This window comes from Myotis yumanensis, unplaced genomic scaffold, assembly GCF_028538775.1.
Source record: "Myotis yumanensis isolate MYYU_CA2020_CCGP unplaced genomic scaffold, mMyoYum1.0.hap1 SCAF_4, whole genome shotgun sequence".
NCBI classification, from domain to species: Eukaryota; Metazoa; Chordata; class Mammalia; order Chiroptera; family Vespertilionidae; genus Myotis; species Myotis yumanensis.
Genome location: NW_027223755.1, coordinates 58389796 through 58405658, shown reverse-complemented (window position 1 = coordinate 58405658; position 15863 = coordinate 58389796).

Here is a 15863-nt window from a genome sequence, read left to right as displayed (position 1 = left end):
ATAAAACTTATTGCTCTAACAAATTACACAATTAATGAATTTTGACACTAATTCCTGGGCTAAAGAAATTATTTAAGAACTGATATTTTTTAAAAATCCTGTCATCATTTATTACAAACTCAAATGTTCTAATTCCAGTGAATAGAATGTTTTTAATTGAACAAAAGGAGAGGAAAATAACAGTTTAAACTGTCTCTAACATATCCCCCAGAAACACTAGAATGAAACAAAGTAATAAAGCCCAATACTAGTGCATCTTACTCTCATGGAAATTAAATAGAAATATAATTCAATGCATGTAATTTTAAATCTATTATACTCGTTTGACGTGTATTATTATAGTAAACACCCTTTCCACAGATATTTCTTGAACACCTACAATGTGCCAGACATACTGCTAACCTTAGCAATGCATGGCTTACCTATAACCTAGTATTTTTCACACATTAAAAGGATGATTCATTCTCTTATTGTTTCTTCAATTAGACTTGTATTCCAGAAAGCAAAATCATTGTCAATAGAGGCTTCTGAGTAACAACTTCCCAGAGAAGAAAATACTTGAAATTTTGAAAAGCACTATCAGTAATTATAATAATAATAATTACAATATTAAGGAGGAGGAAAAGGAAAAGGAAAAGGAGAAGCATCTACACGGTGAGACAAGAGTAGGCTTACAGTTCTTTGTATGGAAAATATTATAATGATTAATAAATAATATAATAATAACCTGTTGGAGGTACATCTATAAACCTATTTTTGTCCCACCCTATATATTTCATGTAGTGATATATTATCACAGTATATGATACAGAGTTCATGAGGAGAGATTGCTAAATTTAAAAAAAAATTTTTGTAGAACAATAAATATAGTAGCTTTATTTAGGTGTTAGTTCTGGTCTGTTTGGAGCTGGAGTTTGCTCTGACACTTTGGAAACCATGGTTCAGAGCACTGGCCACTCTTTGAATCATGAACCCTGGTCTTCCCTGCACCCAGTCTTGACTCCCTTTCCCCAGAAGCCATTATTAACTGATTAGAGGCCTGTTGCACGACGAGATTCGTGCAATAGCCCTTCCCTTCTCCTGGCTGTGGGCACCGGTTTTCCTCCGGCACCCGGGACCCAGGCCTTTGCTCTGGCCAGAGCCGCCTTCTGTCCTCTGTCTTCGCTGCCCTGGCTCGCCTTCAGTCTTTGCTCCTCTGCTTGGAGCCTACGTATGCAAATTAACCGCCATCTTTGTTAATTTGCATATCGCACTGATTAGCCAATGGGAGGCTTAATGAAGGTATGGTCAATTACCCTGTTTCTCTATTAGATTAGAAGTCCTAGCATGCCTCCTGGCTAAGCCCATAAAGACCATGTCCCCATGATTCACTGTCTGACTACTTACCATCCTACCTGTACAATTTATCCCAGGTACACATACAAATTTTCTTCAGAATTCTTCAGCCAGTCCTCTAAACAAATATAAATTTGAGAATCATACCGACAGGATCAACCTGTTTCAGTTTGTGCAGAAGTAGAGAGTTTCAATGAAAAATAAGTATTTGCTGTTCACAAAAGCTCCCATCATAAACACTTTTTAAAAAGAGATTATTTGAGGGGGAGATTTTAAAATACTGTCCAGGCTGAGATAATTCATTGTTTTCTCGCCATAGAGAAAGGTAAAGAAAGATAGGACAAGGACAAGGCTTGTGATTCTCAGCTTCCTCCCACACTCCCCTTAAGACACCAACCATCTAAAGACCTAAGAATCATCTCCAAGATGCAGCCACAGATTTAAACTACTGCTCTGAAGTGACTCCAGTACTTGCAGGGAACTCTAAGCCACGAAGACATCAGTTAGGGCTCTTAGAGATACAGGTTTTGTTTTAAGGAGATTAGGATTCTCAGTTGCATATGTGTTCTGACTAAGTTAACTGTTGAATTTTCACCAGGTTTGGCTGGTACAGATGTTTCCCTTGTACTGGCAGCGTCACCACCAGTTAAAGAAGTGTCTTAGCTCATGAATCTCTCCTACCACTCATACTGACAAGTTGGAGAGGAAAAGGCTGCCTGCAGATGGTGTTTCAAGTGTGTACAGTGCAGTGGGTTCCAAACACATGGAGGCTCTGTTTGGGGTGCCAAAACTCACTGTGCTCTCACACATAGTAGAATGCATCTGATAAAAAGAGACCAATTTATAAGCTGTGTTTTATGATTAGAGGGGAAAATATTGGCTCTCTTGGCTAAGGAGCAAATTTAAACTGAGCCCTATGGAGAAGAGAGAAAGAAAGGGTTCCTGTTTTTAAAGAAGCTGCTTGTCCCAGATCCTCTTTTTAGACACTTTATTTCATCCGTACAGGCAATCTTGGTGGTGTGGCTGTGTCAGGTCACAAGTAACTGTGATTGTGGACAATGGCAACAAAGGCCTTTGTAATTGCAATGGTTCCTGCAGGCTTTAACTCTCTGCAGGCTTTCATTGGTCACAACTATTGTTCCCTCATCACCTGCAAAAGGTTAAATGTTAACTTCCTGTTGAGTCAGGGACTCAAAGTTAGAACACAGATTTATATAAGATGGATACACATTTGTATCAAAGACTTGTTTTGAGAAAGGACTATGGTGAATTCTGGGGATGTCTAGGCAAGCAGAAATTTAAGGTTGGGGGACAAACACATATTCCTGGTTTCTCTGTAAGGCTGAGAGCTCCTCAGATATATTCCTTGTGTTTAGCACAGCATCTCATTTATAGTAGGGACACAATAAATGTTTGACTGCATAAATAAAGGAGTGAATGGCAACACCTAGCGAAGGGTTTGGCACTGAATTTAGAACACATGAATTTTACCTTTCTTCACTAATATTATCTTTGAGAGTACAACTGTGAAAGTAATATTGCAAACTTTTAGAATGAGGAGGAATGAAATGACCATTCAGACTGATTCTCTTATTTTAGGGATTATAATAATGATATTTATCATGCTAGGCATTGTGTTTAGGCCTTGTCTCATTTAAACCTCACAACTACTGGAAATAGGTGCTAGCCCATTTTATAGATAAAGAAATTGAGGCATAGAAAGGTCATTCATTTAGTAAATGAGGAAGCCAGGATTAAACCCAGGACTTCCCAATTCAATATACTACTTTGGCTGTTACTCAACCTCAAAGAGGTTAAATGACAGACCCAAGGCTGGCACAGGATGGGTCTCAAACTTTGTCTCCTGATTTCCTATCCCATTGCTTTGTCTCCTATCACAACCGCAACCAAAATCAGAGAGAGAACTGGTGAACTGGTGGTGGTATTGTGATGCATAAATTAGGATGTTATCAGCAGCAAGTAATTGGAAATTCTGAATCAGTTGGCTTAAACAATAAGTAAAATGTATTATTCTCAAAGCAAGCAGCCCCAAGTTTGGGTGGTGGTGCAAAATAATCTGAGTACACCGACACTCTTCATTTACTGTACTAAACATTTATTAGTAAGCAAGTTAATAAAAAGAGTTCACATAATGTATTGTCTAGGCTTCAGCAAGTCCCAACTCCCCATCTTTTAGCACCTCAGGGCACATCGAGTATGAAATGGTCACTGAAGGCAGTCCCCGGGATTCCTGACTCAAGATTCTGCCGTCTTTATAGCTGGTTGTAGGAAACCAGAATTCTAGATTCCATAGCTAGCGACTATCTTGTTTAGGAATTTAGCCTGTGGCAAAATTCCAAGGAATACAGGTTCTGACCTTGCTAGATTCCTATTCTCTATTCATGCCAAAATAGAAATTGTCTATAAAATAATTCTTGCTAATCCACATAACTTCAATACCTTGTAATTTCACCAGTGAGAAGCCAGTTTTAACATTCATCACACTTGTCAACTGGCTGCTATTTTTATCACTAACAGCCCCTTTCTGATATTTAGTATGCTAATTTGCAAAGTGTAGGTTATTAAGTAAGACACAGGTAACAGAAGTGCTTGTAATAAGCCCTTCTGGAGTATAGACATCCGGATGAGAATGCCAGCAGATCATTCCCGAATTCTTAATTGCCATGTGCATTGACCACTCCTGGACAGGGAATCTTTTATTGGAATATTTAAGGGCAGTGTTCATCTTTATTTGACCCTTCATCCTGTCTTCTCCCCTAGTCCAGCTCTTTTTGTTCCTTTGTTGGTTGATTTGTCTTTGCTATTGCTATAGTTTCATTCACTGAGTCTTCTGTTAATACCCTAACCATTGTGAATTGGGAGAAGAAAGTTGCAGTTTTAAAGAGCATTTCTAGCTTTGATAGTTAACCTAGAGTCATTGCAGGACCCCTCATGAATTTTCATCCTGGTGCATGCTGTTTATCATGTTAAATCTGATATGCATTCTTCAGGGAATGTTCCTGATTTGAGAACATAGAGGTTGAAGAAAAAAGACTTGCCATGGCGTTATAATCACTAAACCATCCTTTAAGAAAGCTGTTGGAAGGTCATTTGCTTCCCTTCCATGTCCAGCCAGAATCTCACTCAAAACAAGTGCTTTGACATTTTTCGAAAAGTGATGTTTGATGTTTCAAACAATCACCTCCAACTTCTTCTCCCCCTGGCTAGTCTTAAGATGAAAGAAATTGCAATGTGTTTTAAAATCAGACTAGAGAGCTTGTGTCAGAGGATAAGGGCATATTCACTAAATATTTACTCTTCTAATATCTTTAGAGAAAAGAAGGTGGACAGGGTACAAGTTAAAAACGGGTTTTCTAGAAATAACATAAAATGAACCTTGTATAGACTATACAATTGGTTTTTAAAAGTTTAGAATTATTCAATGCAAAAGAAGTAATAGGTCTAGTTGGCAAGGGTTCAGTATTATTAAGAAGAATTATTTGTAAGACACAGTCAGGGAAATACAGGTAGATATTGTTGATGTCTTTTTTTTACTTTCATTTTATGTCTGATTCAGAGTTTGTGAGTAGAAAACAAAAATAACATCTTTAAAAGTCTAAATATACTATAAATTGTATCTTAACATTCATACCTTATAGGAGATTGTCATTTTAACTTCATCATACAATAATACTTTTCCATGATGCATTTATTTTCTTTCATTATGAGGTCATTCTTCACCCTTTGTCCAAGCTTCCACCCCATCTACTTAAACACACAAAACAGATACACAAATACAAACCTGCTCCCCTTCTGTATTATCTAGCTTCATAATGTTATCACCATTCTTCTAAGTTCCTAGTCTTGAAAATGTTTTTTATCTCTTTCTCTTTCAATTTTTATACCCAATTATGACAAGTCCAATGGATTCTGCTCCCAAACATTTCTTGCTTTAATTTCTCATCTTTTTCCTTTATTACTTCCTTCATTTCCACTACTATTACACTCAGAATTTTTCCATAAACTCCCAGTCAGATTCCTTGCCTATAGCTTGTTTCTTCCAATCTACCTTTCACAACTACTACCAGACATACTTCCTACAATGCAACTTTATACTTGAAGATTTCTTCAGTTGCCCCTCTTTGCCTGAGGAATTTTACCACCCCCCTGCCCCCCGTGTGGCATACACACTCTATTCACCAACTACATTTACAACCTCATCTCCTTTTATAATTAACTAGAGGCCCGGTGCATGAATTCATGCACGGGTGGGGTCCCTCGGTCTGGCTGGTGATGGAGCTGATCAGGGCCATTTCACCCAGTCCCGATTGGGGCTGATCTGGGCTGATCGGGGCGGCCAGCTGCGGGGAGGGACCGTGGGAGGTTGGCCGGCCATGGGAGGTTGGCTGTGGGAGCGCACTGACCACCAGGGGGCAGCTCTTCATTGAGTGTCTGCCCCCTGGTGGTCAGTGCACATTATAGTGACCAGTCAACCAGTTGTTCGGTTGCTTAGGCTTTTATATATATAGATTCCTTCAAATATTCTAGTCTCAAGCCTCTAGTACAGCCGTGGGCATACTACGGCCTGCGGGCCGGATCCCGCCCGTTTGAAATGAATAAAACTAAAAAAAAAAAAAGACCGTACCCTTTTATGTAATGATGTTTACTTTGAATTTATATTAGTTCACACAAACACTCCATCCATGCTTTTGTTCCGGCCCTCCGGTCCAGTTTAAGAACCCATTGTGGCCTTCGAGTCAAAAAATTTGCCCACCCCTGCTCTAGTAACTACTTTTACCCCCTTTGTCTTCTTTCACTTACTGTAAACAATTGTCCCCATGATTTCTCATGTCAAGGTGCTTCCCATTTTCAAGCACCTTCCTCTGTTGCTTCTTCCTCTTTTTCCAGGGCTGACCAGCAGACTGTGAGCAATGAATGAATGATTACTCTGACACACGTTTCTGTGAAAGAGAAGGTCTAAGGGACTGACTGGCTAAAGGAACCAGACAGTCCCGTTCGCCTGCTTCCTTAGGCTTTTATTGTAACAACAGCTTGAACTAAAATTAACTATTAGATACTATCAGTAGGGTAAGCATCCTTGAGAAGACACATGCGTCTACAGTGTCCTTTAAGCAAGGACGTCTAAAGAATAAACATAAAGATTCCAGCAAAACACCCAGGGGCTCAGACTTGTTTGGAAAAGTCAAGGCAGGGTCTGCTGCTTTGGGCAAGGCCCCCCTAGATGTCTTCGGCCTTTTGGAGAATCCTCCTTACAGACTTTCCAACCAAGTCTCATGCTTCCCCACACTCTTTAATAACTTCCAACCCCTCTTTAATAATTTCTATAGATCCCCTCCACTCCAATAACTTTATCAGCGTTTTTATAGTGCTTATCTTTCTCTATTTTGAGTTATAGTTGGTTATGAATGTTTTTTTATTTTTTAAAAAATATATTTTTATTGATTTCAGAGAGGAAGAAAGAGGGATAGAGAGATAGAAACATGAATGCTGAAAGAGAATCATTGATTGGCTGCCTCCTGCATGTTTCCCACTGGGGATTGAGCCTGCAACCCAGGCATGTGCCCTGACCAGGAATTAAACTGTGACTTTCTGGTTCATAGGTAGATGCTCAACCACTGAGCCACCCCAGTTGGACTATGAATGTTTTTTAAATCAGTCAAACACTGTGCCTAACGCAGTGTTTCACAAATAGCTTGGTTGTTGCATTGGGTTGAATTTGGGAGCTAACACTACATTCTATTTAGCTTATTTAATGCAGAACCCAATAGAATGTAGCTAATGTCCATAGAGCCCCAGGATTAGAGGAAAGCCCAATGTAGAATAAAAGTCATAGCATTTCTCCTAAACTCTGCTGTGATTTCCTTGCATAATGACAAGAACACCTTTTATACCCTACCCTAATGTTCTCTTTTCCCTCTAATATGCTTTCTGCATTTCCTAAGCTAACTTTCTTACCTGAGTTCCCTTCATCACTATTTTATGATTTCTATCTCCCTATACTTATTTGTGTACCTATTTCTATGCTGGGGTGAACAACTTTGACTTTTGCCTTCCCAGTATCATTCTCCCTTCATCTACTAATGGAAACTGATTTTTCTAGGAGGATGATTACCATTGAGAATAAGCACATGACCTAGAATCATATTCTAGTTCCATGGCTACAATGAAAGTCTTGTGCATAATTTGATGGGCATGGGTCCAATGAAACTCTAACATGTTTATATGACTTTGATGATTGGAGTAGAAAAGTTCTCTTTTTGAATGGAATGCTAAAGTGATAGGAACTAAGACTGGAGCTGTGGTTGATTTTCTCTAGTTCCTCTGGAAGAGCTGACCTGACTGAAACCATCACAGAGGAAAGCAGACCCCCAAAATGGAGAGAGATGAAATGCTGAGGGCACCATATGAGTCCTAGGATCTCGATTTCGGTTTATACAAGACAAATTTCCATTTGATTAAGCTTGTTGGAGCTGGCTTTTCTTCCTAAGCATATAATAGTCCCTACTCATACATATACCAAAGAAAGGGTTCCTCTCCAAGGATACTCCTCTTAGCCTTTCTCTTTTCCATGAATCTTATAAAATCCTTAAGCCTCTTTTGAAAGATGTAAAAATAGGATATTAATGATACCCTCATATTATATGGCTTTTCCGAATGTCAAATAAATGTAAAATGCTCGAAATGGTATCTAGTATATTGTACCATGTTAATGTTAAATGCTGTCATCTTCATCATCATTATCATCATCATTTTATGTCATAATGATTAGATCACATAACTGGAATCTTAAATCCACTGAAACTTCAATTTCTAGAAACATTTATTTGGCCAGGATATCATCTTTTGGCATTTTCTACATTATTCTTTTCCTGAACAACTTTCTGTATGTTTGGCAGAGCATCTTATTTTTAAAAAATATAAGGATTGTGCCTATCAGAGATGCATACCAAAAATTATCATACCACAAAATTCCATTTGTGACTATCATTGACCCATAATATTTGTACTGTGAATTAGTATATCACTTTAATGTAGTTGAGAAGACTATTTCTTTCATTTTTGGTACTCTATTAATAGGGCAGAACATTGGCCTCTAGATTTTTAATCCAAGAAATGAGTAATTCTCTTAAGACATTTCAGTATTATCTTCATTGTAGTACAGCTTTGTTTTGATTTGGAATTAGGTTCCCTGTGTTCTAGTTTTTTCTCTGACATTAATTAACTAAGTAATTCTAAGCAGCCATGGAATCTCTGTCGACCAGTTTCCTCATCTGTAAAATGAAGTTTACACTCTACATTCCATGTGCATTCCAACTTGAGAATTCTCTAAATTCCTTTCAAGTGATAGTTTATCATGAACACATTTTTAGAAGCACTGTTATCCACAAGAAGAAGGACGGCAGAGGGAAGCACTAAAATTCTTCCTGAAAGTATGCAGATGATATTTAATTTGTAAGATTTAATTGGAAGAAATAAAGTGGAACAGTGGGTACAATGCAAAAAAACATAGATCAATTTAAAGTGAGAGCTTAAAGGTGGCAAGTTCAGTTCAATCTAGTAAAAACAGTGCTAATTAAAGTGAGAGCTAAGACCAAATTGGGAAAAAAAGGGTGATGAACTGTACAATCCTACAGCACAGCAATTAGGAAAAGGGTTTTGTGAGTAGGACAGAGGTCACTGAAATTATCATCTTGTGCTAGAGGAAGGTGAAAGAGGCACACTTATTCTACCAAGAATTACTGCTTGCATTGATTAGACACTACACACTTGTCTAGAATTGGTAAGAGCTCCGAGACAGATGAGAATTTTTGCTTTACTCTCCCTCCTGAGGTGCACCCAGGCCATATAACTAGGCAGCCATTCACAGTCAGAGCTCTTTTCCCCAAATGAACACTTGGATAAACACACACAGGAGATTTATTTCTTTGGGGTCCATGTTAATTAAATGCAGTCAAAGTGAAATAAATTCCCTCTCAAACTGAGAAGCTTGCTGCCTATCAAAAGAGCTACAACAATTAATTCAAAGTATTTTTCCCTCTACTGGGCTACCTATAGCCAGCAGTTTACTAGATGGATAGATAGATTTATATTTATATAAATAGCTATAGATAGATATAAATATATAGACATTTATAGATATATATTTCTATGTGCTGAATTGTGTCCCCTCAAAATTCATATGTTGAGGTTCTAACCCCCAATATGACTGGAGATAGGGACTTGGGGGGGGGGTGTAATTAAGGTAAAATGAGGTCATAAGGGTGGGGCTCTAATCTGAAAGACTGGCGTCCTTATAAGAAGAAGAAGAGACACCAGAGATCTCTCTCTCAATACACACATAGATAAGAGGCCACGTGAGGACACAATGAGAAGGCAGCTGTATGTAAGCCAGGAGGAGAGCTCTCATCAAAAACCAGCCATGAAGGCACCTTGATCTTGGAGTTCTGGCCTCCAGAACTGTGAGAAAATAAATGTTGTTTAAGTCACCCAGCCATAGTATCTTGTTATGGCAGCCCAAGAGGACTAATAATCTATATCTATGTAGCTAGCTAGCTACATTTTCTTATATAATTGAAAGCTTTACTCAACCCATTTTCTTTGCCTATTCTCTTCCCAGTTTTTCTATATTTAGAACCTCACAGTGGGGTGTAACTGTACACTAATTTTTAATTCTGAAATGGGGAACACAGGTCCCAAAAGAGTATTCTATAATTCAATGTGCTGTCACTATGGTGAGTAGTTCTCAACTTAAGGGCTAATATTAGAATCACCCAAGAAGCTTTTCAAGCTTTAAAAAAACACACTGTCTTTGAGGTTTTATCAGAAGCTTCATAAGAGAAACGGGATATGAGTTGTTGGAAACAACTCACCTGCTAGTGTGAGTCCAGGATGCCCTTTCTCCTTTCTCTTTTCTCCTCTAATTCCAGGAGGGAATAACTTACCAGGCTGTTAGAACTCCTATATCATAATCTGTCAGAGTTTATTATGTGTCGATTAAATATGTTTTCTATCTCCCAAATCAAATTTCTTGAGTTTAGGTTTACGGTTTCAATTTTTATATTTCTAGTACCTAGCCCAGTGATGGCGAACCTATGACACGCGTGTCAGAGGTGATAAGCGAACTCATTTTTTGGGTTGATTTTTCTTTGTTAAATGGCATTTAAATATATAAAATAAATATCAAAAGTATAAATCTTTGTGTTACTATGGTTGCTAATATAAAAAAAATTTCTATATGTGACACGGCACCAGAGTTAAGTTAGGGTTTTTCAAAATGCTGACATGCCGAGCTCAAAAGGTTCGCCATCACTGGTCTAGCCCAATGCTTTAATGGTAATCTCTTGGGTATGGAACAAACTCTTTAGGCTTGTTCTGGCATTACCTATTCCAGGGAGCCAACAGAATTATCCTGAATCAAGAGGATTATCAGTGAGTGCCACATGTGTTAGACAGTGATTTCTAGATTAGGCGTGTGCTTATGTCACCTGATTATTCATCTACTGTCAGTTTATTGTTTTTAGTTGAACACATCTCCCCAGATTTTCATAGCAGGCACATTATATCTGGGGCCAAAAGAGAGCACATTGTAGTACATCTTAATAGATGTTGACACCCCACTTCAAGTTTGTTATAACACCAGTCTTCAGTCTTTCAAAATCCAAGGGTTTCATTCCAACCACTAGGTAATTTGACTCTCTTACTTGCTTGGGACAACAACTAGCCATTTATCTGACTTGTTTTTATTGTTGAATTGGCCAATCAATCTTAATTACATTCAGATGCCTGACTCCTTCTAGGTTTTTATGTTACAAAGTCTAAAATTAGAAATCTAAATAGACCCTAAGAAATAAAAAATAGCAAATCTGGGAAATTAGAAGCAATGTAGATGAAATCCACTTGGAATAAAAGTGAAGAAAATAGAGAATGAATAGCTCATGGCATGAAAGAATGAGAGTGAAGGGCATTATAGTAAAGGAAAATAATGGAAATGATTTTCACTCCTTTGAGTCAATTCTAATATTAACTTAAACAGAAGTTGCCATTTAGAAAGCTAAAATTATCTACAAGTACATTTTCCCTCCCATAAGTCCTGGTAATCAGTGCAGTTTGAGCAAGGCATTTTGACTGTATCAATGTAGAAAGAACTTGCATTATAAGAAGAGGTCTGTCTAAATTTATTAGAAGCAATTTTAAAAATATATAGGTTCACTGTAAATATTTAAAGATACAGGCTGTAGTAGAAATGGCTAAATCTCTAATATGTTGCTTTTACTTACCAGCATTATAAGCACATATTTTTGAGTGATTACACAATGATCACTGCAATAACTAAGTACTTGAATAGTATTTTAATACTGTTACTGAAGTTAAATAAGTATAAATGAAATGTGTAAAATACAAAAAGTCAAATAACTCCAGATGAGGTTCCATTATTTCCAATCACAAATAATGTACTCTGTGCTAAAACAGCTAAACAAAAGAAAATGAGAACTCCTTACAATCACAATGAACATATACTCTACACAGAAACTATAAAGCTCTGATAAAAACAATCACAATAGTATAGAATATTTTAAGATATCTAAATCACATGTGTGGTTATTACTTACTTGTCTGTCTAGCATACCTCTCTTTGGAGGACCAGCTCTTCTCACCTTTGTAAAACTTCTCCCCTTCTTTCCCACACTCCCATTCCAACTATCACTCCATAGTCTGAATTGGAGCTTTCTTTCTTCCTACCTGACATTGCCTCTCTGGCTTTAGTGATGAGTGTGAGACCAATACTTCAATTGCTCATCTTAGAGAGGTTTCATACTAAGATCGGTATGAGAAAGAGTCAAGAATGGTGAAAAGAATTTTTTTTAATGGTGAATCTGGGATGATCAGAACCAAGAACTTGCTGCCAAAATTAAGTCTCAGTATGGAAAGACCTTAATGCCCTAGAAGAAATTAAGCATTAGCTAACATAAAGGAGAAAACAAACCAAATAGAGATCAGAAGAGAGAGCAAAAGAGTCCCCAAAATATGTGTCCTATGTTCTAGCTGCCCTTGCCCTTTCCTTTGTTATGATGTCTCTGTTCCTGCCAAGTTAATGCAAAATGAGTTTCTTTACTTGAAATCAAGAGTCCTAATACACATCCTGAACTTTGACCTAGATATGGTATGAGTGTGTGTGTGTGTGTGTGTGTGTGTGTGTGTGTTTTGTACAATTAAGTTCTCCCAAATGGGAGAATGATTGATTAATACATGTCTAGTCTCTCTACTTCCTTGACATTTTCAATAAAATTTTAAACAATCAAGGGATTGCTTAGAGGAAGAAACATAGAGAGAAACCTAGCCATACAGAATTAAAATGGCTATAAATAAGTACCTCAACAATAACCCTAAATGTAAATGGATTAAATGCTCCAATCAAAAGGTGTAGGTTAGCTGAATGGATACAAAAACATGACCCAACTATATGCTGTCTACAAGAGACCCACCTCAAAACAAAAGACACACACAGGATGAAAGTGAAGGGATGGAAAAGAAAAAATAATAGCTGGAGTAGTAATACTCATATCTGACAAAATAGACTTTAAAAGCATAGTGCTAAGTGAAATAAGCAAGTCAAGAAAGATAAATATTATATGATCTCACTCATTGTGGAATATAATGACAAAATAAACTGATGAACAAAAATAGAGCCAGAGAGGAAAAATATTCTAGAATATAATAGAAGTAATCCTGTTATTTGCAGATTTTTAATTTTTCCTACAACTTTCGTGGTATCATACAATGTTAGTACAGTTTGGGTAATATTATTATACTTAAAATCCTTTTATTCTTGAAATATTAATGTATATTACATGTAATATTATATGTAAGATCATTTTTCTTGAAAAATTGGTGTTTATTGCATGTAACATTATCATACCTAAAATTGAAAAAAAGTGGTGGTACATATAAAAAAAATCCATTGTATAAAGAAGTCCTGTATAAGATGTGTGATAACAAAATACTTTTTTCTTTTCCAAAAAACAGAGTTCCAATCTTTAGTCAATGACCCACTTACCCAAAGTCTAAAAATAACAAGATAACTTGGATGATAACTATGTTCTTTATAATGGAATTTTATTTATCTCTATTTCCATGGAATAATTGATATTTTTTCCTATTTCCCTACTGCCATCCTGAAAATGTTCCTTCCAGTTTACATAAATGGAAGTCTCATAGATAAGATCTGAAGCAGGTCTTGACCCCTCACTTGCCCATCTTTATAATAGCTCTTTGAGTGCATGCCCTGTTGTGCATGAGAGCAAGGACTGTGTGTATTTTTAATCTGTGTAGCTATAGACCCTAACACACTGGGCTATGTACTATGTACTATGTACTATGTAATAGTAATTAGTGAAACATACTTGTTAAATGAATAAACAAATAGAAGATTGGCAGATGCCAGATACTAATTTTCTCTTAAAAATATTTTATATTCTCTCATCCTACTGTCTTTAACTGCATTTGTAATTCCTTCATTAGGAGGCACATTTACTATACAGTTTACAAATGGTACAAATAGACATTTTCTGTGCTGTTTCCTCCTTGCTATAAAAGCAAACAGAACCAAAAATAGAAAAGCAAGGAGAGAAAAAGAAAGAGAGAAGAAACATAAAGGAAAAAGAAAAGCTCTGCTCTGCACTGTGGGTTATGTACAGTCTCTGTCAGCTGGAGGAAGACAGAATGTCCTGGAATTGATGGACTGGTGAGAGCTGGTGCCAGATGTTGACCACAACAGGTGCATAATAAAACACCCTTTGTGGTTTTCCCTCAGAATTCTAAATATATTTGGAAATAAGGGTAACATCTGCTTGATATTTCTTTCATTCACAGGCTGCTATATCTTTTGAACTGATTTTTTAAAATTAGGGGCCTTATTTTTGTGGCATTCTAAGAAGTACTTCATCTAACGTTCTTCATAGCAAAATTCTAGCATGTCTGATACCATTACACTTACTAAATGGCTTCATTGTTTCTTACATTCCTGCCCATCTGTCCTTTGGTTCAGAGCAAAGTCACGTATGCTGAATAAAACTGGAACCACCCCACTTATTGTGATTTCAAGATTGTGAAGTTGCCCTGTAACCAGAGTCACCACGTGGTGGGCACTCCTTTCCTGCTGCCCAGCCTGTGGCAGTCCTGGCGGAGACAGCCTGTGACACAGTTCTTGCTGGCTAGTTAAGGCTTTGTATGAGAGCCATATGAACAATAATACATTTTGAAGCAGTGGCTTCATCATGGTCCCGGTGCTGCTCCCTAGGCAAGCACCATGACCTGACCTGCAAAGGTTGAATAGTTTCTCTCTCAGTCTATTCCGTGTTGAAATCTCTAAAGGAGACCATATGAATAGAAGTTAGCAGCAACTTCTAATGGTATATGAGCTCCATTTGTCCAATGGGATAAACAGGTAAATGGAAGTTTTTCTCAGAATTCATAGTGCACAGACAAGTGCGAAAGAGTGAGTCACTGGTCCCTCATGGATGGCAGTACTGTAGCAGGTGCAGATTGAGTCTGGGCTGGAGTTGGGGAAAAAGGGTAAAAGGACTCATGGTGAGAAGAAACGGGCTTCGTTGTACCTAACAGAGGAAACCCCGATGCTTGTCTTATATTTCCAAGACAGTTAATATTCTCATAATCTCCAAATCCAGTGCTATACTCCCTTTCTTTAGCTTTGTTGAAATGTGTTACATGTGATCAAGAAAACCTTGTTTAGAACAAATTTTAAACCACAGTTTGGAGCATAATGAAATGAATGTTGAATTGTGGGAGGTGCATACTGTTTCAAGTCAATAGTTCTTTTTTATTTTATTTTGGAGAGAGGGGAAGACACACACACACACACACACACACACATTGACTTTGTTCCACTTATTTATGCATTCATTGTATCAAACCCGCAACCTTGGTATATCGGGATGACACTCTAACCAACTGAGGTACTCGTCCAGGGCCTCAAATCATTAGTTCTTAACCTAAAGATAATGTGGCAGAGTACAGGGCATTTCAAAGTTAGTAGAAATGAGTCTATATCCATGGATGTAAGTCCATGAGCAATGTAAACAGCCTAAAGTGGCCTCCTTAAGATTTTTTAATCCTTCCATTTTCCCATTTTGTAGTAGAGACTACTACAAAATCTTTGTGTCAGATTCATTGGCCCCCAACCAGGGATCCTTGAGCTAAAACCTACCACTGGGAATGAGAGGCAAGGGGTTGGTGCACAGAATTTCTAGCAATTGGGCTTTGCCAAACTTAAATGAATGTGGGTCAGAGCTGTGATGGGCAGGCAGGTAGGGCTCAGGGCATGGATTCTCGCACACTTCAACATTGGAAGGCTATCATTATGTAGATGATAGGAGCTATAGATGGGTTAGGGAGTGAAATGGTCAGATCTCCCTCAAGCTCCACTATGGAGAATGTAGAGGAGGCAGGGACTAGATTTATCACCCGGATACCCTTTTATCAACCAATAT